This window comes from Coffea arabica, chromosome 4e (genome assembly GCF_036785885.1).
Source record: "Coffea arabica cultivar ET-39 chromosome 4e, Coffea Arabica ET-39 HiFi, whole genome shotgun sequence".
NCBI classification, from domain to species: Eukaryota; Viridiplantae; Streptophyta; class Magnoliopsida; order Gentianales; family Rubiaceae; genus Coffea; species Coffea arabica.
In genome coordinates this window covers 31,393,840-31,398,120 of record NC_092317.1, presented here as the reverse complement: position 1 = coordinate 31,398,120, position 4,281 = coordinate 31,393,840, and positions in this window count along the sequence as shown.

Here is a 4,281-nt window from a genome sequence, read left to right as displayed (position 1 = left end):
AACTTGAGTTTCTTCTTGAACTGTATCAAGTATTTAGCTTGGATACTTGTGGTATTCAAGGCAAGATGATCACATCATCTTGTTCTTTCAAGCCAATAGCCAATCCACTAGGTTTCTAGAAACGGGTTCTCTTTAGGTCTAGCAAGGTAGTTATTGTTCCAATAACCAATCCACTAGGTTTCTAGAGACGGGTTCTCTTTAGGTCTAGTAAGGTAGTTATTGTTCCATAACCTGATCAAGATAGATCCTTCCGCTGCCTGATCGATTCGATTTCTTCTCGAGTGGTCCTTAGAGGGTCGAGTTCGTATCATCTGGTATCAGAGTTTCGGCTCTTGATTCAGGTTAATATCCTTTTTCTTTTATTATTTTTCTATTTGTTTTTCTACCAAAATCCTAGTCACCTTTTGATTTAAAAGAAAAAAAAAATTTCTTGTTTTCTTAATTTTATCAGTTTTGTCTAACTTACCCCTTGATTGATCGAGGTTGAAATGTTTTGGTGTGATTACGTTCTTGAAAACAGGTTTTTCATGGGTTTAACTCCCATTAAATTTCTTCCAAGTGAAGTCGTAACCTTCTGTCGAGTCGTCAAAAAAAAAGGGACCGTAGCGGTACTGTTCATCATACTGTAGCAGTACTATTCATCCAAAATTTTTTTTTTCTCCCATACCTTGTGTTTGTTTCTTGTTGCTCTTGAGTCTTGTAGTTGGCTAGGTTATTTCTTGAAATTCTTGGATTGCATATATCAAGACATTCTCCGAGTTACTCCTTTGTAAGCAATCACTCGATTTGAGGACAAATCGTCTTTCAAGAGGAGGGGAATGATGAGAACATGAAAATCGGGCTCAAGAATCATTGAAGATCTGAACTTGTGTCATGATTATTTCTTGTTATTTATTTAATTAAGTTTTCAGCAATAATTGTTAGTTAATTAGAGTTAGTCTTGAGTTATTTTTGAGTCCTTAATAAGGGGAATAAAGGCTAAGGTCATGTTGACCATAATTATGCCAATTTCAGTTAGTTAAGTTGCTATTCTAGCTGAATTAGAGTTTTAGGAAAGTAGTTAATTGCTTCCACAAAATCTTGATTGATATCTTGATTGGTTTTCAAATCTTGATTGATGTCTTGATTGATTTCCAAATCTTGGTTCCCAATTTATTTAGGAAGTTGTGTCAAGTTTAGAAGTCAAGTAAAATAGGGAAACTTGTATTGTTTCCAATTTAGATTAGGTTTCAGAGTCTTGTAAGGCTATAAATAGCCAATTTTATGTAACTATTCAGACATATGATATTGAAGATGAATTAATAAAAAGAGAGTTGTCTCCTTTTATGGAGTTCCTTGATGGAACTTGAGTTTCTTCTTGAACTGTATCAAGTATTTAGCTTGGATACTTGTGGTATTCAAGGCAAGATGATCACATCATCTTGTTCTTTCAAGCCAATAGCCAATCCACTAGGTTTCTAGAAACGGGTTCTCTTTAGGTCTAGCAAGGTAGTTATTGTTCCAATAACCAATCCACTAGGTTTCTAGAGACGGGTTCTCTTTAGGTCTAGTAAGGTAGTTATTGTTCCATAACCTGATCAAGATAGATCCTTCCGCTGCCTGATCGATTCGATTTCTTCTCGAGTGGTCCTTAGAGGGTCGAGTTCGTATCATCTGGTATCAGAGTTTCGGCTCTTGATTCAGGTTAATATCCTTTTTCTTTTATTATTTTTCTATTTGTTTTTCTACCAAAATCCTAGTCACCTTTTGATTTAAAAGAAAAAAAAAATTTCTTGTTTTCTTAATTTTATCAGTTTTGTCTAACTTACCCCTTGATTGATCGAGGTTGAAATGTTTTGGTGTGATTACGTTCTTGAAAACAGGTTTTTCATGGGTTTAACTCCCATTAAATTTCTTCCAAGTGAAGTCGTAACCTTCTGTCGAGTCGTCAAAAAAAAAGGGACCGTAGCGGTACTGTTCATCATACTGTAGCAGTACTATTCATCCAAAATTTTTTTTTTCTCCCATACCTTGTGTTTGTTTCTTGTTGCTCTTGAGTCTTGTAGTTGGCTAGGTTATTTCTTGAAATTCTTGGATTGCATATATCAAGACATTCTCCGAGTTACTCCTTTGTAAGCAATCACTCGATTTGAGGACAAATCGTCTTTCAAGAGGAGGGGAATGATGAGAACATGAAAATCGGGCTCAAGAATCATTGAAGATCTGAACTTGTGTCATGATTATTTCTTGTTATTTATTTAATTAAGTTTTCAGCAATAATTGTTAGTTAATTAGAGTTAGTCTTGAGTTATTTTTGAGTCCTTAATAAGGGGAATAAAGGCTAAGGTCATGTTGACCATAATTATGCCAATTTCAGTTAGTTAAGTTGCTATTCTAGCTGAATTAGAGTTTTAGGAAAGTAGTTAATTGCTTCCACAAAATCTTGATTGATATCTTGATTGGTTTTCAAATCTTGATTGATGTCTTGATTGATTTCCAAATCTTGGTTCCCAATTTATTTAGGAAGTTGTGTCAAGTTTAGAAGTCAAGTAAAATAGGGAAACTTGTATTGTTTCCAATTTAGATTAGGTTTCAGAGTCTTGTAAGGCTATAAATAGCCAATTTTATGTAACTATTCAGACATATGATATTGAAGATGAATTAATAAAAAGAGAGTTGTCTCCTTTTATGGAGTTCCTTGATGGAACTTGAGTTTCTTCTTGAACTGTATCAAGTATTTAGCTTGGATACTTGTGGTATTCAAGGCAAGATGATCACATCATCTTGTTCTTTCAAGCCAATAGCCAATCCACTAGGTTTCTAGAAACGGGTTCTCTTTAGGTCTAGCAAGGTAGTTATTGTTCCAATAACCAATCCACTAGGTTTCTAGAGACGGGTTCTCTTTAGGTCTAGTAAGGTAGTTATTGTTCCATAACCTGATCAAGATAGATCCTTCCGCTGCCTGATCGATTCGATTTCTTCTCGAGTGGTCCTTAGAGGGTCGAGTTCGTATCATCTGGTATCAGAGTTTCGGCTCTTGATTCAGGTTAATATCCTTTTTCTTTTATTATTTTTCTATTTGTTTTTCTACCAAAATCCTAGTCACCTTTTGATTTAAAAGAAAAAAAAAATTTCTTGTTTTCTTAATTTTATCAGTTTTGTCTAACTTACCCCTTGATTGATCGAGGTTGAAATGTTTTGGTGTGATTACGTTCTTGAAAACAGGTTTTTCATGGGTTTAACTCCCATTAAATTTCTTCCAAGTGAAGTCGTAACCTTCTGTCGAGTCGTCAAAAAAAAAGGGACCGTAGCGGTACTGTTCATCATACTGTAGCAGTACTATTCATCCAAAATTTTTTTTTTCTCCCATACCTTGTGTTTGTTTCTTGTTGCTCTTGAGTCTTGTAGTTGGCTAGGTTATTTCTTGAAATTCTTGGATTGCATATATCAAGACATTCTCCGAGTTACTCCTTTGTAAGCAATCACTCGATTTGAGGACAAATCGTCTTTCAAGAGGAGGGGAATGATGAGAACATGAAAATCGGGCTCAAGAATCATTGAAGATCTGAACTTGTGTCATGATTATTTCTTGTTATTTATTTAATTAAGTTTTCAGCAATAATTGTTAGTTAATTAGAGTTAGTCTTGAGTTATTTTTGAGTCCTTAATAAGGGGAATAAAGGCTAAGGTCATGTTGACCATAATTATGCCAATTTCAGTTAGTTAAGTTGCTATTCTAGCTGAATTAGAGTTTTAGGAAAGTAGTTAATTGCTTCCACAAAATCTTGATTGATATCTTGATTGGTTTTCAAATCTTGATTGATGTCTTGATTGATTTCCAAATCTTGGTTCCCAATTTATTTAGGAAGTTGTGTCAAGTTTAGAAGTCAAGTAAAATAGGGAAACTTGTATTGTTTCCAATTTAGATTAGGTTTCAGAGTCTTGTAAGGCTATAAATAGCCAATTTTATGTAACTATTCAGACATATGATATTGAAGATGAATTAATAAAAAGAGAGTTGTCTCCTTTTATGGAGTTCCTTGATGGAACTTGAGTTTCTTCTTGAACTGTATCAAGTATTTAGCTTGGATACTTGTGGTATTCAAGGCAAGATGATCACATCATCTTGTTCTTTCAAGCCAATAGCCAATCCACTAGGTTTCTAGAAACGGGTTCTCTTTAGGTCTAGCAAGGTAGTTATTGTTCCAATAACCAATCCACTAGGTTTCTAGAGACGGGTTCTCTTTAGGTCTAGTAAGGTAGTTATTGTTCCATAACCTGATCAAGATAGATCCTTCCGCT